Raw genomic sequence first — 20,000 nt, forward strand, 5'->3', positions numbered from 1 at the left:
TGTTAATAAAACATGAATAAAGTAGTGTTTTGATTAGAAACAAATCTGATGAATGCTCACTTTCACCTTTCAGTGATGATGTGAGGGTTCCATATTCTTTTTTCCTTTGATGAACAGTCTTTCCTGCTCTTTCCAAGAGGTGTCTCCTCTGAAGCAGCAGCAACAGTGCCCTCTGCAAAGAAAAGTCTAAAAAGCTTACAGCACCTGGTATTCCCAGGCGGTCTCCCATTCAAGTACTAACCAGGCCCGACCCTGCTTAGCTTCCGAGATCAGACGAGATCGGGCGTGTTCAGGGTGGTATGGCCGTAAGCGATTAACTCCACCCACAATACCTCCTTTATACATGTGAATCATCACCATCATCAATGGTTCTTCTGTTGCTTTGCAACCATAGCATCTTGAGGTGTGGGTGGGCGGGAGGGTCAATTGTTCCAAAATCAATCTCAAGTTGCAATTTTGTCATATCGTTGCAAGAAAAAAATCATTACAATTTTCAAAAATGACCTTCAGCAATATTGTCAGTGTTTCATATCCAGTTGTTTCCCTGATGCAGAGGAAACTCCCTGCTCTTTCATCGCTCTCTCCAAATAAGACAATTTGAAAATGATATGTTAATAAAACATGAATAAAGTAGTGTTTTGATTAGAAACAAATCTGATGAATGCTCACTTTCACCTTTCAGTGATGATGTGAGGGTTCCATATTCTTTTTTCCTTTGATGAACAGTCTTTCCTGCTCTTTCCAAGAGGTGTCTCCTCTGAAGCAGCAGCAACAGCGCCCTCTGCAAAGAAAAGTCTAAAAAGCTTACAGCACCTGGTATTCCTAGGCAGTCTCCCATCCAAGTACTAACCAGGCCTGACCGTGCTTAGCTTCCGAGATCGGACGAGATCGGGCGTGTTCAGGATGGTATGGCCGTAAGCGATTAACTCCACCCACAATACCTCCTTTATACATGTGAATCATCACCATCATCAATGGTTCTTCTGTTGCTTTGCAACAATAGCATCTTGAGGTGTGGGTGGGCGGGAGGGTCAATTGTTCCAAAATCAATCTCAAGGTGCAATTTTGTCATATCGTTGCAAGAAAAAAATCATTACAATTTTCAAAAATGACCTTCAGCAATATTGTCAGTGTTTCATATCCAGTTGTTTCCCTGATGCAGAGTAAACTCCCTGCTCTCTCATCGCTCTCTCCAAATAAGACAATTTGAAAATGATATGTCAATAAAACATGAATAAAGTAGTGTTTTGATTAGAAACAAATCTGATGAATGCTCACTTTCACCTTTCAGTGATGATGTGAGGGTTCCATATTCTTTTTTCCTTTGATGAACAGTCTTTCCTGCTCTTTCCAAGAGGTGTCTCCTCTGAAGCAGCAGCAACAGCGCCCTCTGCAAAGAAAAGTCTAAAAAGCTTACAGCACCTGGTATTCCCAGGCGGTCTCCCATTCAAGTACTAACCAGGCCCCACCCTGCTTAGCTTCCGAGATCGGACGAGATCGGGCGTGTTCAGGGTGGTATGGCCGTAAGCGATTAACTCCACCCACAATACCTCCTTTATACATGTGAATCATCACCATCATCAATGGTTCTTCTGTTGCTTTGCAACCATAGCATCTTGAGGTGTGGGTGGGCGGGAGGGTCAATTGTTCCAAAATCAATCTCAAGGTGCAATTTTGTCATATCGTTGCAAGAAAAAAATCATTACAATTTTCAAAAATGACCTTCAGCAATATTGTCAGTGTTTCATATCCAGTTGTTTCCCTGATGCAGAGGAAACTCCCTGCTCTTTCATCGCTCTCTCCAAATAAGACAATTTGAAAATGATATGTTAATAAAACATGAATAAAGTAGTGTTTTGATTAGAAACAAATCTGATGAATGCTCACTTTCACCTTTCAGTGATGATGTGAGGGTTCCATATTCTTTTTTCCTTTGATGAACAGTCTTTCCTGCTCTTTCCAAGAGGTGTCTCCTCTGAAGCAGCAGCAACAGCGCCCTCTGCAAAGAAAAGTCTAAAAAGCTTACAGCACCTGGTATTCCCAGGCGGTGTCCCATTCAAGTACTAACCAGGCCCGACCCTGCTTAGCTTCCGAGATCGGACGAGATCGGGCGTGTTCAGGGTGGTATGGCCGTAAGCGATTAACTCCACCCACAATACCTCCTTTATACATGTGAATCATCACCATCATCAATGGTTCTTCTGTTGCTTTGCAACCATAGCATCTTGAGGTGTGGGTGGGCGGGAGGGTCAATTGTTCCAAAATCAATCTCAAGGTGCAATTTTGTCATATCGTTGCAAGAAAAAAATCATTACAATTTTCAAAAATGACCTTCAGCAATATTGTCAGTGTTTCATATCCAGTTGTTTCCCTGATGCAGAGTAAACTCCCTGCTCTCTCATTGCTCTCTCCAAATAAGACAATTTGAAAATGATATGTCAATAAAACATGAATAAAGTAGTGTTTTGATTAGAAACAAATCTGATGAATGCTCACTTTCACCTTTCAGTGATGATGTGAGGGTTCCATATTCTTTTTTCCTTTGATGAACAGTCTTTCCTGCTCTTTCCAAGAGGTGTCTCCTCTGAAGCAGCAGCAACAGCGCCCTCTGCAAAGAAAAGTCTAAAAAGCTTACAGCACCTGGTATTCCCAGGCGGTCTCCCATTCAAGTACTAACCAGGCCCCACCCTGCTTAGCTTCCGAGATCGGACGAGATCGGGCGTGTTCAGGGTGGTATGGCCGTAAGCGATTAACTCCACCCACAATACCTCCTTTATACATGTGAATCATCACCATCATCAATGGTTCTTCTGTTGCTTTGCAACCATAGCATCTTGAGGTGTGGGTGGGCGGGAGGGTCAATTGTTCCAAAATCAATCTCAAGGTGCAATTTTGTCATATCATTGCAAGAAAAAAATCATTACAATTTTCAAAAATGACCTTCAGCAATATTGTCAGTGTTTCATATCCAGTTTTTTCCCTGATGTAGAGGAAACTCCCTGCTCTTTCATCGCTCTCTCCAAATAAGACAATTTGAAAATGATATGTTAATAAAACATGAATAAAGTAGTGTTTTGATTAGAAACAAATCTGATGAATGCTCACTTTCACCTTTCAGTGATGATGTGAGGGTTCCATATTCTTTTTTCCTTTGATGAACAGTCTTTCCTGCTCTTTCCAAGAGGTGTCTCCTCTGAAGCAGCAGCAACAGCGCCCTCTGCAAAGAAAAGTCTAAAAAGCTTACAGCACCTGGTATTCCTAGGCAGTCTCCCATCCAAGTACTAACCAGGCCTGACCGTGCTTAGTTTCCGAGATCAGACGAGATCGGGCGTGTTCAGGGTGGTATGGCCGTAAGCGATTAACTCCACCCACAATACCTCCTTTATACATGTGAATCATCATCATCATCAATGGTTCTTCTGTTGCTTTGCAACCATAGCATCTTGAGGTGTGGGTGGGCGGGAGGGTCAATTGTTCCAAAATCAATCTCAAGGTGCAATTTTGTCATATCGTTGCAAGAAAAAAATCATTACAATTTTCAAAAATGACCTTCAGCAATATTGTCAGTGTTTCATAACCAGTTGTTTCCCTGATGCAGAGTAAACTCCCTGCTCTCTCATCGCTCTCTCCAAATAAGACAATTTGAAAATGATATGTCAATAAAACATGAATAAAGTAGTGTTTTGATTAGAAACAAATCTGATGAATGCTCACTTTCACCTTTCAGTGATGATGTGAGGGTTCCATATTCTTTTTTCCTTTGATGAACAGTCTTTCCTGCTCTTTCCAAGAGGTGTCTCCTCTGAAGCAGCAGCAACAGCGCCCTCTGCAAAGAAAAGTCTAAAAAGCTTACAGCACCTGGTATTCCCAGGCGGTCTCCCATTCAAGTACTAACCAGGCCCGACCCTGCTTAGCTTCCGAGATCGGACGAGATCGGGCGTGTTCAGGGTGGTATGGCCGTAAGCGATTAACTCCACCCACAATACCTCCTTTATACATGTGAATCATCACCATCATCAATGGTTCTTTTGTTGCTTTGCAACCATAGCATCTTGAGGTGTGGGTGGGCGGGAGGGTCAATTGTTCCAAAATCAATCTCAAGGTGCAATTTTGTCATATCGTTGCAAGAAAAAAATCATTACAATTTTCAAAAATGACCTTCAGCAATATTGTCAGTGTTTCATATCCAGTTGTTTCCCTGATGCAGAGGAAACTCCCTGCTCTTTCATCGCTCTCTCCAAATAAGACAATTTGAAAATGATATGTTAATAAAACATGAATAAAGTAGTGTTTTGATTAGAAACAAATCTGATGAATGCTCACTTTCACCTTTCAGTGATGATGTGAGGGTTCCATATTCTTTTTTCCTTTGATGAACAGTCTTTCCTGCTCTTTCCAAGAGGTGTCTCCTCTGAAGCAGCAGCAACAGCGCCCTCTGCAAAGAAAAGTCTAAAAAGCTTACAGCACCTGGTATTCCCAGGCGGTCTCCCATTCAAGTACTAACCAGGCCCAACCCTGCTTAGCTTCCGAGATCGGACGAGATCGGGCTTGTTCAGGGTGGTATGGCCGTAAGCGATTAACTCCACCCACAATACCTCCTTTATACATGTGAATCATCACCATCATCAATGGTTCTTCTGTTGCTTTGCAACCATAGCATCTTGAGGTGTGGGTGGGCGGGAGGGTCAATTGTTCCAAAATCAATCTCAAGGTGCAATTTTGTCATATCGTTGCAAGAAAAAAATCATTACAATTTTCAAAAATGACCTTCAGCAATATTGTCAGTGTTTCATATCCAGTTGTTTCCCTGATGCAGAGTAAACTCCCTGCTCTCTCATTGCTCTCTCCAAATAAGACAATTTGAAAATGATATGTCAATAAAACATGAATAAAGTAGTGTTTTGATTAGAAACAAATCTGATGAATGCTCACTTTCACCTTTCAGTGATGATGTGAGGGTTCCATATTCTTTTTTCCTTTGATGAACAGTCTTTCCTGCTCTTTCCAAGAGGTGTCTCCTCTGAAGCAGCAGCAACAGCGCCCTCTGCAAAGAAAAGTCTAAAAAGCTTACAGCACCTGGTATTCCCAGGCAGTCTCCCATTCAAGTACTAACCAGGCCCGACCCTGCTTAGCTTCCGAGATCAGACGAGATCGGGCGTGTTCAGGGTGGTATGGCCGTAAGCGATTAACTCCACCCACAATACCTCCTTTATACATGTGAATCATCACCATCATCAATGGTTCTTCTGTTGCTTTGCAACCATAGCATCTTGAGGTGTGGGTGGGCGGGAGGGTCAATTGTTCCAAAATCAATCTCAAGGTGCAATTTTGTCATATCGTTGCAAGAAAAAAATCATTACAATTTTCAAAAATGACCTTCAGCAATATTGTCAGTGTTTCATATCCAGTTGTTTCCCTGATGCAGAGTAAACTCCCTGCTCTCTCATTGCTCTCTCCAAATAAGACAATTTGAAAATGATATGTCAATAAAACATGAATAAAGTAGTGTTTTGATTAGAAACAAATCTGATGAATGCTCACTTTCACCTTTCAGTGATGATGTGAGGGTTCCATATTCTTTTTTCCTTTGATGAACAGTCTTTCCTGCTCTTTCCAAGAGGTGTCTCCTCTGAAGCAGCAGCAACAGCGCCCTCTGCAAAGAAAAGTCTAAAAAGCTTACAGCACCTGGTATTCCCAGGCGGTCTCCAATTCAAGTACTAACCAGGCCCGACCCTGCTTAGCTTCCGAGATCAGACGAGATCGGGCGTGTTCAGGGTGGTATGGCCGTAAGCGATTAACTCCACCCACAATACCTCCTTTATACATGTGAATCATCACCATCATCAATGGTTCTTCTGTTGCTTTGCAACCATAGCATCTTGAGGTGTGGGTGGGCGGGAGGGTCAATTGTTCCAAAATCAATCTCAAGGTGCAATTTTGTCATATCGTTGCAAGAAAAAAATCATTACAATTTTCAAAAATGACCTTCAGCAATATTGTCAGTGTTTCATATCCAGTTGTTTCCCTGATGCAGAGTAAACTCCCTGCTCTCTCATTGCTCTCTCCAAATAAGACAATTTGAAAATGATATGTCAATAAAACATGAATAAAGTAGGGTTTTGATTAGAAACAAATCTGATGAATGCTCACTTTCACCTTTCAGTGATGATGTGAGGGTTCCATATTCTTTTTTCCTTTGATGAACAGTCTTTCCTGCTCTTTCCAAGAGGTGTCTCCTCTGAAGCAGCAGCAACAGCGCCCTCTGCAAAGAAAAGTCTAAAAAGCTTACAGCACCTGGTATTCCCAGGCGGTCTCCCATTCAAGTACTAACCAGGCCCCACCCTGCTTAGCTTCCGAGATCGGACGAGATCGGGCGTGTTCAGGGTGGTATGGCCGTAAGCGATTAACTCCACCCACAATACCTCCTTTATACATGTGAATCATCACCATCATCAATGGTTCTTCTGTTGCTTTGCAACCATAGCATCTTGAGGTGTGGGTGGGCGGGAGGGTCAATTGTTCCAAAATCAATCTCAAGGTGCAATTTTGTCATATCATTGCAAGAAAAAAATCATTACAATTTTCAAAAATGACCTTCAGCAATATTGTCAGTGTTTCATATCCAGTTTTTTCCCTGATGTAGAGGAAACTCCCTGCTCTTTCATCGCTCTCTCCAAATAAGACAATTTGAAAATGATATGTTAATAAAACATGAATAAAGTAGTGTTTTGATTAGAAACAAATCTGATGAATGCTCACTTTCACCTTTCAGTGATGATGTGAGGGTTCCATATTCTTTTTTCCTTTGATGAACAGTCTTTCCTGCTCTTTCCAAGAGGTGTCTCCTCTGAAGCAGCAGCAACAGCGCCCTCTGCAAAGAAAAGTCTAAAAAGCTTACAGCACCTGGTATTCCTAGGCAGTCTCCCATCCAAGTACTAACCAGGCCTGACCGTGCTTAGTTTCCGAGATCAGACGAGATCGGGCGTGTTCAGGGTGGTATGGCCGTAAGCGATTAACTCCACCCACAATACCTCCTTTATACATGTGAATCATCACCATCATCAATGGTTCTTCTGTTGCTTTGCAACCATAGAATCTTGAGGTGCGGGTGGGCAGGGGGGTCAATTGTTCCAAAATCAATCTCAAGGTGTAATTTTGTCATATCGTTGCAAGAAAAAAATCATTACAATTTTCAAAAATGACCTTCAGCAATATTGTCAGTGTTTCATATCCAGTTGTTTCCCTGATGCAGAGGAAACTCCCTGCTCTTTCATCGCTCTCTCCAAATAAGACAATTTGAAAATGATATGTTAATAAAACATGAATAAAGTAGTGTTTTGATTAGAAACAAATCTGATGAATGCTCACTTTCACCTTTCAGTGATGATGTGAGGGTTCCATATTCTTTTTTCCTTTGATGAACAGTCTTTCCTGCTCTTTCCAAGAGGTGTCTCCTCTGAAGCAGCAGCAACAGTGCCCTCTGCAAAGAAAAGTCTAAAAAGCTTACAGCACCTGGTATTCCCAGGCGGTCTCCCATTCAAGTACTAACCAGGCCCGACCCTGCTTAGCTTCCGAGATCAGACGAGATCGGGCGTGTTCAGGATGGTATGGCCGTAAGCGATTAACTCCACCCACAATACCTCCTTTATACATGTGAATCATCATCATCATCAATGGTTCTTCTGTTGCTTTGCAACCATAGCATCTTGAGGTGTGGGTGGGCGGGAGGGTCAATTGTTCCAAAATCAATCTCAAGGTGCAATTTTGTCATATCGTTGCAAGAAAAAAATCATTACAATTTTCAAAAATGACCTTCAGCAATATTGTCAGTGTTTCATAACCAGTTGTTTCCCTGATGCAGAGTAAACTCCCTGCTCTCTCATCGCTCTCTCCAAATAAGACAATTTGAAAATGATATGTCAATAAAACATGAATAAAGTAGTGTTTTGATTAGAAACAAATCTGATGAATGCTCACTTTCACCTTTCAGTGATGATGTGAGGGTTCCATATTCTTTTTTCCTTTGATGAACAGTCTTTCCTGCTCTTTCCAAGAGGTGTCTCCTCTGAAGCAGCAGCAACAGCGCCCTCTGCAAAGAAAAGTCTAAAAAGCTTACAGCACCTGGTATTCCCAGGCGGTCTCCCATTCAAGTACTAACCAGGCCCGACCCTGCTTAGCTTCCGAGATCGGACGAGATCGGGCGTGTTCAGGGTGGTATGGCCGTAAGCGATTAACTCCACCCACAATACCTCCTTTATACATGTGAATCATCACCATCATCAATGGTTCTTTTGTTGCTTTGCAACCATAGCATCTTGAGGTGTGGGTGGGCGGGAGGGTCAATTGTTCCAAAATCAATCTCAAGGTGCAATTTTGTCATATCGTTGCAAGAAAAAAATCATTACAATTTTCAAAAATGACCTTCAGCAATATTGTCAGTGTTTCATATCCAGTTGTTTCCCTGATGCAGAGGAAACTCCCTGCTCTTTCATCGCTCTCTCCAAATAAGACAATTTGAAAATGATATGTTAATAAAACATGAATAAAGTAGTGTTTTGATTAGAAACAAATCTGATGAATGCTCACTTTCACCTTTCAGTGATGATGTGAGGGTTCCATATTCTTTTTTCCTTTGATGAACAGTCTTTCCTGCTCTTTCCAAGAGGTGTCTCCTCTGAAGCAGCAGCAACAGCGCCCTCTGCAAAGAAAAGTCTAAAAAGCTTACAGCACCTGGTATTCCCAGGCGGTCTCCCATTCAAGTACTAACCAGGCCCGACCCTGCTTAGCTTCCAAGATCGGACGAGATCGGGCTTGTTCAGGGTGGTATGGCCGTAAGCGATTAACTCCACCCACAATACCTCCTTTATACATGTGAATCATCACCATCATCAATGGTTCTTCTGTTGCTTTGCAACCATAGCATCTTGAGGTGTGGGTGGGCGGGAGGGTCAATTGTTCCAAAATCAATCTCAAGGTGCAATTTTGTCATATCGTTGCAAGAAAAAAATCATTACAATTTTCAAAAATGACCTTCAGCAATATTGTCAGTGTTTCATATCCAGTTGTTTCCCTGATGCAGAGTAAACTCCCTGCTCTCTCATTGCTCTCTCCAAATAAGACAATTTGAAAATGATATGTCAATAAAACATGAATAAAGTAGTGTTTTGATTAGAAACAAATCTGATGAATGCTCACTTTCACCTTTCAGTGATGATGTGAGGGTTCCATATTCTTTTTTCCTTTGATGAACAGTCTTTCCTGCTCTTTCCAAGAGGTGTCTCCTCTGAAGCAGCAGCAACAGCGCCCTCTGCAAAGAAAAGTCTAAAAAGCTTACAGCACCTGGTATTCCCAGGCAGTCTCCCATTCAAGTACTAACCAGGCCCGACCCTGCTTAGCTTCCGAGATCAGACGAGATCGGGCGTGTTCAGGGTGGTATGGCCGTAAGCGATTAACTCCACCCACAATACCTCCTTTATACATGTGAATCATCACCATCATCAATGGTTCTTCTGTTGCTTTGCAACCATAGCATCTTGAGGTGTGGGTGGGCGGGAGGGTCAATTGTTCCAAAATCAATCTCAAGGTGCAATTTTGTCATATCGTTGCAAGAAAAAAATCATTACAATTTTCAAAAATGACCTTCAGCAATATTGTCAGTGTTTCATATCCAGTTGTTTCCCTGATGCAGAGTAAACTCCCTGCTCTCTCATTGCTCTCTCCAAATAAGACAATTTGAAAATGATATGTCAATAAAACATGAATAAAGTAGTGTTTTGATTAGAAACAAATCTGATGAATGCTCACTTTCACCTTTCAGTGATGATGTGAGGGTTCCATATTCTTTTTTCCTTTGATGAACAGTCTTTCCTGCTCTTTCCAAGAGGTGTCTCCTCTGAAGCAGCAGCAACAGCGCCCTCTGCAAAGAAAAGTCTAAAAAGCTTACAGCACCTGGTATTCCCAGGCGGTCTCCAATTCAAGTACTAACCAGGCCCGACCCTGCTTAGCTTCCGAGATCAGACGAGATCGGGCGTGTTCAGGGTGGTATGGCCGTAAGCGATTAACTCCACCCACAATACCTCCTTTATACATGTGAATCATCACCATCATCAATGGTTCTTCTGTTGCTTTGCAACCATAGCATCTTGAGGTGTGGGTGGGCGGGAGGGTCAATTGTTCCAAAATCAATCTCAAGGTGCAATTTTGTCATATCGTTGCAAGAAAAAAATCATTACAATTTTCAAAAATGACCTTCAGCAATATTGTCAGTGTTTCATATCCAGTTGTTTCCCTGATGCAGAGTAAACTCCCTGCTCTCTCATTGCTCTCTCCAAATAAGACAATTTGAAAATGATATGTCAATAAAACATGAATAAAGTAGGGTTTTGATTAGAAACAAATCTGATGAATGCTCACTTTCACCTTTCAGTGATGATGTGAGGGTTCCATATTCTTTTTTCCTTTGATGAACAGTCTTTCCTGCTCTTTCCAAGAGGTGTCTCCTCTGAAGCAGCAGCAACAGCGCCCTCTGCAAAGAAAAGTCTAAAAAGCTTACAGCACCTGGTATTCCCAGGCGGTCTCCCATTCAAGTACTAACCAGGCCCGACCCTGCTTAGCTTCCGAGATCGGACGAGATCAGGCGTGTTCAGGGTGGTATGGCCGTAAGCGATTAACTCCACCCACAATACCTCCTTTATACATGTGAATCATCACCATCATCAATGGTTCTTCTGTTGCTTTGCAACCATAGCATCTTGAGGTGTGGGTGGGCGGGAGGGTCAATTGTTCCAAAATCAATCTCAAGGTGCAATTTTGTCATATCGTTGCAAGAAAAAAATCATTACAATTTTCAAAAATGACCTTCAGCAATATTGTCAGTGTTTCATAACCAGTTGTTTCCCTGATGCAGAGTAAACTCCCTGCTCTTTCATCGCTCTCTCCAAATAAGACAATTTGAAAATGATATGTTAATAAAACATGAATAAAGTAGTGTTTTGATTAGAAACAAATCTGATGAATGCTCACTTTCACCTTTCAGTGATGATGTGAGGGTTCCATATTCTTTTTTCCTTTGATGAACAGTCTTTCCTGCTCTTTCCAAGAGGTGTCTCCTCTGAAGCAGCAGCAACAGCGCCCTCTGCAAAGAAAAGTCTAAAAAGCTTACAGCACCTGGTATTCCCAGGCGGTCTCCCATTCAAGTACTAACCAGGCCCGACCCTGCTTAGCTTCCGAGATCAGACGAGATCGGGCGTGTTCAGGGTGGTATGGCCGTAAGCGATTAACTCCACCCACAATACCTCCTTTATACATGTGAATCATCACCATCATCAATGGTTCTTCTGTTGCTTTGCAACCATAGCATCTTGAGGTGTGGGTGGGCGGGAGGGTCAATTGTTCCAAAATCAATCTCAAGGTGCAATTTTGTCATATCGTTGCAAGAAAAAAATCATTACAATTTTCAAAAATGACCTTCAGCAATATTGTCAGTGTTTCATATCCAGTTGTTTCCCTGATGCAGAGTAAACTCCCTGCTCTTTCATCGCTCTCTCCAAATAAGACAATTTGAAAATGATATGTCAATAAAACATGAATAAAGTAGTGTTTTGATTAGAAACAAATCTGATGAATGCTCACTTTCACCTTTCAGTGATGATGTGAGGGTTCCATATTCTTTTTTCCTTTGATGAACAGTCTTTCCTGCTCTTTCCAAGAGGTGTCTCCTCTGAAGCAGCAGCAACAGCGCCCTCTGCAAAGAAAAGTCTAAAAAGCTTACAGCACCTGGTATTCCCAGGCAGTCTCCCATTCAAGTACTAACCAGGCCCGACCCTGCTTAGCTTCCGAGATCAGACGAGATCGGGCGTGTTCAGGGTGGTATGGCCGTAAGCGATTAACTCCACCCACAATACCTCCTTTATACATGTGAATCATCACCATCATCAATGGTTCTTCTGTTGCTTTGCAACCATAGCATCTTGAGGTGTGGGTGGGCGGGAGGGTCAATTGTTCCAAAATCAATCTCAAGGTGCAATTTTGTCATATCGTTGCAAGAAAAAAATCATTACAATTTTCAAAAATGACCTTCAGCAATATTGTCAGTGTTTCATATCCAGTTGTTTCCCTGATGCAGAGTAAACTCCCTGCTCTTTCATCGCTCTCTCCAAATAAGACAATTTGAAAATGATATGTTAATAAAACATGAATAAAGTAGTGTTTTGATTAGAAACAAATCTGATGAATGCTCACTTTCACCTTTCAGTGATGATGTGAGGGTTCCATATTCTTTTTTCCTTTGATGAACAGTCTTTCCTGCTCTTTCCAAGAGGTGTCTCCTCTGAAGCAGCAGCAACAGCGCCCTCTGCAAAGAAAAGTCTAAAAAGCTTACAGCACCTGGTATTCCCAGGCGGTCTCCCATTCAAGTACTAACCAGGCCCGACCCTGCTTAGCTTCCGAGATCAGACGAGATCGGGCGTGTTCAGGGTGGTATGGCCGTAAGCGATTAACTCCACCCACAATACCTCCTTTATACATGTGAATCATCACCATCATCAATGGTTCTTCTGTTGCTTTGCAACCATAGCATCTTGAGGTGTGGGTGGGCGGGAGGGTCAATTGTTCCAAAATCAATCTCAAGGTGCAATTTTGTCATATCGTTGCAAGAAAAAAATCATTACAATTTTCAAAAATGACCTTCAGCAATATTGTCAGTGTTTCATATCCAGTTGTTTCCCTGATGCAGAGTAAACTCCCTGCTCTTTCATCGCTCTCTCCAAATAAGACAATTTGAAAATGATATGTCAATAAAACATGAATAAAGTAGTGTTTTGATTAGAAACAAATCTGATGAATGCTCACTTTCACCTTTCAGTGATGATGTGAGGGTTCCATATTCTTTTTTCCTTTGATGAACAGTCTTTCCTGCTCTTTCCAAGAGGTGTCTCCTCTGAAGCAGCAGCAACAGCGCCCTCTGCAAAGAAAAGTCTAAAAAGCTTACAGCACCTGGTATTCCCAGGCAGTCTCCCATTCAAGTACTAACCAGGCCCGACCCTGCTTAGCTTCCGAGATCAGACGAGATCGGGCGTGTTCAGGGTGGTATGGCCGTAAGCGATTAACTCCACCCACAATACCTCCTTTATACATGTGAATCATCACCATCATCAATGGTTCTTCTGTTGCTTTGCAACCATAGCATCTTGAGGTGTGGGTGGGCGGGAGGGTCAATTGTTCCAAAATCAATCTCAAGGTGCAATTTTGTCATATCGTTGCAAGAAAAAAATCATTACAATTTTCAAAAATGACCTTCAGCAATATTGTCAGTGTTTCATATCCAGTTGTTTCCCTGATGCAGAGTAAACTCCCTGCTCTTTCATCGCTCTCTCCAAATAAGACAATTTGAAAATGATATGTTAATAAAACATGAATAAAGTAGTGTTTTGATTAGAAACAAATCTGATGAATGCTCACTTTCACCTTTCAGTGATGATGTGAGGGTTCCATATTCTTTTTTCCTTTGATGAACAGTCTTTCCTGTTCTTTCCAAGAGGTGTCTCCTCTGAAGCAGCAGCAACAGCGCCCTCTGCAAAGAAAAGTCTAAAAAGCTTACAGCACCTGGTATTCCCAGGCGGTCTCCCATCCAAGTACTAACCAGGCCCGACCCTGCTTAACTTCCGAGATCAGACGAGATCGGGCGTGTTCAGGGTGGTATGGCCGTAAGCGATTAACTCCACCCACAATACCTCCTTTATACATGTGAATCATCACCATCATCAATGGTTCTTCTGTTGCTTTGCAACCATAGCATCTTGAGGTGTGGGTGGGCGGGAGGGTCAATTGTTCCAAAATCAATCTCAAGGTGCAATTTTGTCATATCGTTGCAAGAAAAAAATCATTACAATTTTCAAAAATGACCTTCAGCAATATTGTCAGTGTTTCATATCCAGTTGTTTCCCTGATGCAGAGTAAACTCCCTGCTCTCTCATTTCTCTCTCCAAATAAGACAATTTGAAAATGATATGTCAATAAAACATGAATAAAGTAGTGTTTTGATTAGAAACAAATCTGATGAATGCTCACTTTCACCTTTCAGTGATGATGTGAGGGTTCCATATTCTTTTTTCCTTTGATGAACAGTCTTTCCTGCTCTTTCCAAGAGGTGTCTCCTCTGAAGCAGCAGCAACAGCGCCCTCTGCAAAGAAAAGTCTAAAAAGCTTACAGCACCTGGTATTCCCAGGCGGTCTCCAATTCAAGTACTAACCAGGCCCGACCCTGCTTAGCTTCCGAGATCAGACGAGATCGGGCGTGTTCAGGGTGGTATGGCCGTAAGCGATAAACTCCACCCACAATACCTCCTTTATACATGTGAATCATCACCATCATCAATGGTTCTTCTGTTGCTTTGCAACCATAGCATCTTGAGGTGTGGGTGGGCGGGAGGGTCAATTGTTCCAAAATCAATCTCAAGGTGCAATTTTGTCATATCGTTGCAAGAAAAAAATCATTACAATTTTCAAAAATGACCTTCAGCAATATTGTCAGTGTTTCATATCCAGTTATTTCCCTGATGCAGAGTAAACTCCCTGCTCTCTCATTGCTCTCTCCAAATAAGACAATTTGAAAATGATATGTCAATAAAACATGAATAAAGTAGTGTTTTGATTAGAAACAAATCTGATGAATGCTCACTTTCACCTTTCAGTGATGATGTGAGGGTTCCATATTCTTTTTTCCTTTGATGAACAGTCTTTCCTGCTCTTTCCAAGAGGTGTCTCCTCTGAAGCAGCAGCAACAGCGCCCTCTGCAAAGAAAAGTCTAAAAAGCTTACAGCACCTGGTATTCCCAGGCGGTCTCCCATTCAAGTACTAACCAGGCCCGACCCTGCTTAGCTTCCGAGATCAGACGAGATCGGGCGTGTTCAGGGTGGTATGGCCGTAAGCGATTAACTCCACCCACAATACCTCCTTTATACATGTGAATCATCACCATCATCAATGGTTCTTCTGTTGCTTTGCAACCATAGCATCTTGAGGTGTGGGTGGGCGGGAGGGTCAATTGTTCCAAAATCAATCTCAAGGTGCAATTTTGTCATATCGTTGCAAGAAAAAAATCATTACAATTTTCAAAAATGACCTTCAGCAATATTGTCAGTGTTTCATATCCAGTTGTTTCCCTGATGCAGAGTAAACTCCCTGCTCTCTCATTGCTCTCTCCAAATAAGACAATTTGAAAATGATATGTTAATAAAACATGAATAAAGTAGTGTTTTGATTAGAAACAAATCTGATGAATGCTCACTTTCACCTTTCAGTGATGATGTGAGGGTTCCATATTCTTTTTTCCTTTGATGAACAGTCTTTCCTGCTCTTTCCAAGAGGTGTCTCCTCTGAAGCAGCAGCAACAGCGCCCTCTGCAAAGAAAAGTCTAAAAAGCTTACAGCACCTGGTATTCCCAGGCGGTCTCCAATTCAAGTACTAACCAGGCCCGACCCTGCTTAGCTTCCGAGATCAGACGAGATCGGGCGTGTTTTTTTTTTTTTTTTTATTATCAAAAATACATAATTTTCATACATTTTATGTACAGATATTACATTTATATACATATCTCGTCATTATCTCAGACTACTGTCTGAGATAAGACCCACACTTCCATAGATAATGAATATTTAAGTCAGAAAATGAGAAAAACAGAAAACATCAGAAAAACCAACAACAATGCAACAACAAAACAAACAAACAAACAAACAAAATAAAATAAACAAAACAACAAAACAACAAAACAAAACAAAACCAATAAGAAGACACCTAATTTTTTTAAAAATGCCATTACATATTGACACTTACAGCTGGCACATACAACACTTTTCATTCATTTTTGCCGAAATCAAATTCCACATTCCCATCATCTGTTACCTCTATCAGAGTGCTTCCATCCACAAATCCTTTTTTAAACTCTTCTTTTTCCGTGTATCTGTGTATCATGTTTACATCTCTTTTTATCATGTTTTTAAACACACTCCATACTTCAGCTTTTTTCTTTTCATAATGGGCCAAGTTTCTCCTGAGTTTAACTGCATATCTTGCATGACTCAACACATAGTTTAACAGATTAATATTACACTCTTTCACTCTGCCATTCATCCCAAACAGCCACATCTTTCTCCATTCCATCCTTTCTATCAATTTCCCTTCCCAGCATCTGCTTATCGTTCCTTTCATCCTCTCAAAGAAACTTTCTAACTCACTGCATTCGACAAACTCATGCATACATGTTTCCACTTTTATCTTACACACATCACATTCCTTTTTCACATTCACATCAAACTTGCTTATGATCAGGTTATTGAAAATTCTATTGTGTCTCAAGAGATAATCAAAGTTTTCACACTCTATGCTGTTCCATTTCACTCTTAGATTCATCCATATCTTTTCTGCATCCAGTCCATCCATAACTTTCTTCCATACATTCTCAGCAGCCGGTCTTCTCACTTCTTCCCCTCTTAAACATTTATAGAGTATTTTTGTTTTCACACAGTTCAGACTCATTCTGCTCTCTCCTTTGCCCACATACATTTCTATCTCTCTTTCTTCCCTCACCCCAGCCTCTCTCTCAATCATGTCCATCCATTCTTTCGGCATTGCCTTCTTAATTTTTTCCATTATTGCTTCTGCTGTTCCCAACCATATCTCGTCCCCCCTCCCTCTTACTTCATCCACTATCACTTGTGCTCCCATGAAGCCTGGAACATGCTCGTACACTATATCCTTTACTTTCCTGATCCCTGCATTCCATATGGTTCTGTTGTATATTGTTGCTCCATTAATTGTTATTTTTGGGTTTAGAAAAACTGGTTGCTCCCATACTTGCTCCTGATGCCCTACCAAATAGTTCTACACTTTCTAACGTCTCTGCTACGCTTTCCTTGTCTACCACTGTCACCGTTGTGTCGTCTGCATATTGATATAACGTGCTCACCTGTCCACCCGGTAGTTCTATGCCCTTTATTTTCTTGTTTTGTAATATTAATGCCGCTAACGGCTCTGCGGACAATGCGTACAGGAGAGCCGATAACGGACATCCCTGTCTTACTGATCTTTCTATTCTAAATTCATTTGTGATTATTCCATTAATTTTTACCTTGCTTGCTGCTTTCTCATACATTGTCCTAATCCTCCCTATCATCTTATTTCCAAAACCTGCTTTCCCTAATACTTTATATAGATAACTGTGGTCTACTCTGTCGAATGCTTTGTTTTGATCTATGCTTAGTACTATCCCTTTCCTGTTCTCTTTCATGTATGTTATTGTGTCTCTGATGCTGCTTATAGTGTCTGCTATGTCCCTACCTGGTATGCTATATGCTTGTGTGCTCCCAACCACCGTCCCTATTACTTTCTTTATCCTGTTTGCTAATACCTTTGCTAAGATTTTATAGTCGCCATTTAACATTGTCAGTGGTCTATAATTTTCTAAATTATCCCTGCTCCCTTTTTTGTGAATTATGCTTACTAGCCCTGTTGTCATGCTTTGCGGTATCTTTCCCTTTTCTTCTATCCATTTATACAACTTCTCTAATACTGGTGTTAATTCTTCTCTAAACTCTATGTAGAATTCTCCTATTAAGCCGTCTGTTCCTGGACTTTTATTTCTCCCTAACCCGCTTATTGCTGTCTCTATCTCCTCTCTACTTATCTCTCCCTCACACATCTCTCTGTCATTCTCGCTTATCCTATTTTTTATTTTCTCAATCACTTGTCTGCTACTCTCATTGTCTACCTCTTCTTTCTTGTACAGCTCTCTGTAAAATTCTTCTACTCTCTCTACTATTCCAGCTATGTCTTTTATCTTCTCTCCTCTCTTTCCCTCCACTTGTTCAATGTAGTTGTTTTTCTGCCTTGTTTTCTCTAGCCCTAGGAAATATCCTGTGCATTTCTCTCCCTCTATGGTGTATCTTGCTCTGCTTCTGATGATTGCTCCTTGGCATTTTCCCTGTTCTATTTCTTTTAGTTCATTTTTTTTTTTAATGTACTCTTTTGTGTCATAATTTTCCTCTTTTTCAGCTTTCTCTTCCTCTCTTTCTATCTCCCTCACTAACCACTTTTCTCTCTCTTTCCCTTTCTTGCTCTTGTTCCTACCATATTTTTTGCTTATTTCTTTTATTCCTTCTTTTAATTTTTCCCACCACCGCCCTATATCCTCCTCATACATTCTCTCATTCATCTCCCATTTTATGTATTCTCTCACACCTTCTTTATATTTTTTTTCCTTAAGTAGCTCTCCATTCAAACACCACACCCCACCTCCTCTTGTCTTTGTTTCTTGCCCTAGCGTGAATTTTAGCATCATGTGATCGCTGAGTGTTGTTATTTTGTACTGTATTTCACTTATTGTTTCTGCTAATTTTTTTGTACTTAACACTAAGTCTATTCTGCTTTGTTTTAGTTCTCCCTTCACCACTTGTTTCCTCGAAAATACTTTTGCCTCTGGGTTTCTTTCCCTCCACGCATCACACAGTTTTTTCTCTCTTTTTATCTTTTGTAATGCCCCTCTTGATGAGTCGTTTTTAAATTTCATTTTCCCAGAGACATCTAATTTTCCACACCATACATTGAAATCGCCTACTATTAAGCTGTTGCTTTCACACATTACTCCCATTTGTTCGAACATCATCCTTCTCTCCTTCTCTGTGTTTGCTGCATGTATATTTATGAGTTTTATTTCTTCATTCATATGTTTAAATTTAATCGCTATCAGCCTCCCTTCACCATCGTTCTCACACATCTTCACCTTCCCCACCGCTCCTTTTTTCACTAATATAGCTACTCCCCTAGCTTTCCCATCACCATTATTTGAGTATATTTCCCCTGTCCATTCTTTCTTTACTTCAATCATGCATCTTTCATCCCAGTGTGTCTCTTGGATACATATTATATCATACTCACTCAGGTTATATATGTGTTGTCTTTTCCACCTTTTGTTCAGCCCTCTTGCGTTTATCGTTAAGATCGTTATCATAAGTATTGTTATGTTCATTTGTTTTTGCTTTTGCTTTTCTTGTACTGTCTCTGTTGCCTCTGAGGGTTTTGTCTCTTTCTTAGTTGCATTATTTGGGTCATTAAGTCCATGTCCATGTCTTGATCATTTGTTTTCTTATCTGCTTCCTCTCCTTCTATGTGTGTTTGTGCTTTCTTCTCTCCGCTCACTCCGTCCTTTTCCGCTGCAGCCTCGTTCTCCTTCACCGCTGTTGCGTTCACCGCTGCTATCTTCATCACCGCTGTTGCCACCGTCACCGCCGTTGTCACCGTCTTCGCTTCCTTCTCCGTCTCCGCTGCTGTCTGCTTCGTCGCTTCTGACTCCGCCGCCGCTGTTGTCACCTTCTCCGTCGTTGTCACCGTCCCCGTTGTCGTCACCGTCCCCGTTGTCTTCTCTTTCTCCGCTGCTGTCTTGTTCACCGCTGCTAACTCCGTCCCCGCTGCTCCCTTCGTCTCCGCCGCTGACATCATGATCGCCTCTGTCATCTCCATCTCCTCCGCTGCTCCGCGCTCCCCGTCGCTGCCATCCGAGTCCTCACTCCCTGCCTCTCCCTCGCTTTCTTCCTCCTCCGTGTCTCCTTCTATTCCTTCTATCTCCATGGTGTTCTCTTTCCCGTCTTTGGGTCCGTTCTTTTCTCTTGTCCTGTCCATTTGGCTTCCGCATTCCCTTGCGTAGTGCCCCTGAACTCCGCATCTGTGACACTGAAACTCTGGGCACTCTCTCAGGATGTGCCCTGGCTGCATGCACATCCTGCAGACTTTTGTTTGTTTGTCGTGAATTACTCTGAAATACTCCGTTCCGAGGGCTGTGTTAAATTTTGTTGAGTATGGGAGGGACTGGATCTGATCGTTGAATTTCACTTTTAGGAATCTTGTCCCGTCTGCCACTTGTGTCCCCGGCCACATCCGTCTCCTTATTGCTGTGACTGCTGTCACCCCCCATCCACTCAGCTTCTCCAATATTTCCTGGTCCTCTATGTA

The 20,000-nt window shown here is 41.6% G+C and overlaps 25 non-coding genes across 25 annotated transcripts; all 25 read right to left on the reverse strand.

Annotated features, from left to right (window-relative positions):
- Positions 1-192: 192 nt before the first annotated feature.
- On the reverse strand, positions 193-311 carry LOC138408236 (5S ribosomal RNA). The gene has a single exon (XR_011241555.1). It is a non-coding gene; the product is annotated as a 5S ribosomal RNA (ribosomal RNA).
- Positions 312-801: 490 nt separating this feature from the next.
- Positions 802-920, reverse strand: LOC138409363 (5S ribosomal RNA). Its single transcript, XR_011242679.1, has one exon. It is a non-coding gene; the product is annotated as a 5S ribosomal RNA (ribosomal RNA).
- A 490-nt stretch (positions 921-1,410) lies between these two features.
- LOC138408288 (5S ribosomal RNA) lies at positions 1,411-1,529 on the reverse strand. The gene has a single exon (XR_011241607.1). It is a non-coding gene; the product is annotated as a 5S ribosomal RNA (ribosomal RNA).
- Positions 1,530-2,019: 490 nt separating this feature from the next.
- On the reverse strand, positions 2,020-2,138 carry LOC138408539 (5S ribosomal RNA). The gene has a single exon (XR_011241858.1). It is a non-coding gene; the product is annotated as a 5S ribosomal RNA (ribosomal RNA).
- Positions 2,139-2,628: 490 nt separating this feature from the next.
- LOC138408289 (5S ribosomal RNA) lies at positions 2,629-2,747 on the reverse strand. The gene has a single exon (XR_011241608.1). It is a non-coding gene; the product is annotated as a 5S ribosomal RNA (ribosomal RNA).
- A 490-nt stretch (positions 2,748-3,237) lies between these two features.
- LOC138409594 (5S ribosomal RNA) lies at positions 3,238-3,356 on the reverse strand. The gene has a single exon (XR_011242728.1). It is a non-coding gene; the product is annotated as a 5S ribosomal RNA (ribosomal RNA).
- Positions 3,357-3,846: 490 nt separating this feature from the next.
- On the reverse strand, positions 3,847-3,965 carry LOC138407891 (5S ribosomal RNA). The gene has a single exon (XR_011241209.1). It is a non-coding gene; the product is annotated as a 5S ribosomal RNA (ribosomal RNA).
- Positions 3,966-4,455: 490 nt separating this feature from the next.
- On the reverse strand, positions 4,456-4,574 carry LOC138408687 (5S ribosomal RNA). The gene has a single exon (XR_011242006.1). It is a non-coding gene; the product is annotated as a 5S ribosomal RNA (ribosomal RNA).
- A 490-nt stretch (positions 4,575-5,064) lies between these two features.
- On the reverse strand, positions 5,065-5,183 carry LOC138408746 (5S ribosomal RNA). Its single transcript, XR_011242065.1, has one exon. It is a non-coding gene; the product is annotated as a 5S ribosomal RNA (ribosomal RNA).
- Positions 5,184-5,673: 490 nt separating this feature from the next.
- Positions 5,674-5,792, reverse strand: LOC138409105 (5S ribosomal RNA). Its single transcript, XR_011242426.1, has one exon. It is a non-coding gene; the product is annotated as a 5S ribosomal RNA (ribosomal RNA).
- A 490-nt stretch (positions 5,793-6,282) lies between these two features.
- Positions 6,283-6,401, reverse strand: LOC138408291 (5S ribosomal RNA). The gene has a single exon (XR_011241610.1). It is a non-coding gene; the product is annotated as a 5S ribosomal RNA (ribosomal RNA).
- A 490-nt stretch (positions 6,402-6,891) lies between these two features.
- LOC138409596 (5S ribosomal RNA) lies at positions 6,892-7,010 on the reverse strand. The gene has a single exon (XR_011242730.1). It is a non-coding gene; the product is annotated as a 5S ribosomal RNA (ribosomal RNA).
- A 490-nt stretch (positions 7,011-7,500) lies between these two features.
- On the reverse strand, positions 7,501-7,619 carry LOC138408591 (5S ribosomal RNA). Its single transcript, XR_011241910.1, has one exon. It is a non-coding gene; the product is annotated as a 5S ribosomal RNA (ribosomal RNA).
- A 490-nt stretch (positions 7,620-8,109) lies between these two features.
- LOC138407892 (5S ribosomal RNA) lies at positions 8,110-8,228 on the reverse strand. Its single transcript, XR_011241210.1, has one exon. It is a non-coding gene; the product is annotated as a 5S ribosomal RNA (ribosomal RNA).
- Positions 8,229-8,718: 490 nt separating this feature from the next.
- Positions 8,719-8,837, reverse strand: LOC138409130 (5S ribosomal RNA). The gene has a single exon (XR_011242451.1). It is a non-coding gene; the product is annotated as a 5S ribosomal RNA (ribosomal RNA).
- Positions 8,838-9,327: 490 nt separating this feature from the next.
- On the reverse strand, positions 9,328-9,446 carry LOC138408748 (5S ribosomal RNA). The gene has a single exon (XR_011242067.1). It is a non-coding gene; the product is annotated as a 5S ribosomal RNA (ribosomal RNA).
- A 490-nt stretch (positions 9,447-9,936) lies between these two features.
- Positions 9,937-10,055, reverse strand: LOC138409106 (5S ribosomal RNA). The gene has a single exon (XR_011242427.1). It is a non-coding gene; the product is annotated as a 5S ribosomal RNA (ribosomal RNA).
- A 490-nt stretch (positions 10,056-10,545) lies between these two features.
- Positions 10,546-10,664, reverse strand: LOC138408486 (5S ribosomal RNA). The gene has a single exon (XR_011241805.1). It is a non-coding gene; the product is annotated as a 5S ribosomal RNA (ribosomal RNA).
- A 490-nt stretch (positions 10,665-11,154) lies between these two features.
- Positions 11,155-11,273, reverse strand: LOC138408237 (5S ribosomal RNA). Its single transcript, XR_011241556.1, has one exon. It is a non-coding gene; the product is annotated as a 5S ribosomal RNA (ribosomal RNA).
- A 490-nt stretch (positions 11,274-11,763) lies between these two features.
- LOC138408749 (5S ribosomal RNA) lies at positions 11,764-11,882 on the reverse strand. Its single transcript, XR_011242068.1, has one exon. It is a non-coding gene; the product is annotated as a 5S ribosomal RNA (ribosomal RNA).
- A 490-nt stretch (positions 11,883-12,372) lies between these two features.
- LOC138408238 (5S ribosomal RNA) lies at positions 12,373-12,491 on the reverse strand. Its single transcript, XR_011241557.1, has one exon. It is a non-coding gene; the product is annotated as a 5S ribosomal RNA (ribosomal RNA).
- A 490-nt stretch (positions 12,492-12,981) lies between these two features.
- LOC138408750 (5S ribosomal RNA) lies at positions 12,982-13,100 on the reverse strand. Its single transcript, XR_011242069.1, has one exon. It is a non-coding gene; the product is annotated as a 5S ribosomal RNA (ribosomal RNA).
- A 490-nt stretch (positions 13,101-13,590) lies between these two features.
- Positions 13,591-13,709, reverse strand: LOC138410139 (5S ribosomal RNA). The gene has a single exon (XR_011242935.1). It is a non-coding gene; the product is annotated as a 5S ribosomal RNA (ribosomal RNA).
- Positions 13,710-14,199: 490 nt separating this feature from the next.
- On the reverse strand, positions 14,200-14,318 carry LOC138409107 (5S ribosomal RNA). The gene has a single exon (XR_011242428.1). It is a non-coding gene; the product is annotated as a 5S ribosomal RNA (ribosomal RNA).
- A 490-nt stretch (positions 14,319-14,808) lies between these two features.
- Positions 14,809-14,927, reverse strand: LOC138408239 (5S ribosomal RNA). The gene has a single exon (XR_011241558.1). It is a non-coding gene; the product is annotated as a 5S ribosomal RNA (ribosomal RNA).
- Positions 14,928-20,000: the final 5,073 nt, after the last annotated feature.

This window comes from Paralichthys olivaceus, chromosome 5 (assembly GCF_024713975.1).
Source record: "Paralichthys olivaceus isolate ysfri-2021 chromosome 5, ASM2471397v2, whole genome shotgun sequence".
In the NCBI taxonomy this organism is placed as follows: Eukaryota; Metazoa; Chordata; class Actinopteri; order Pleuronectiformes; family Paralichthyidae; genus Paralichthys; species Paralichthys olivaceus.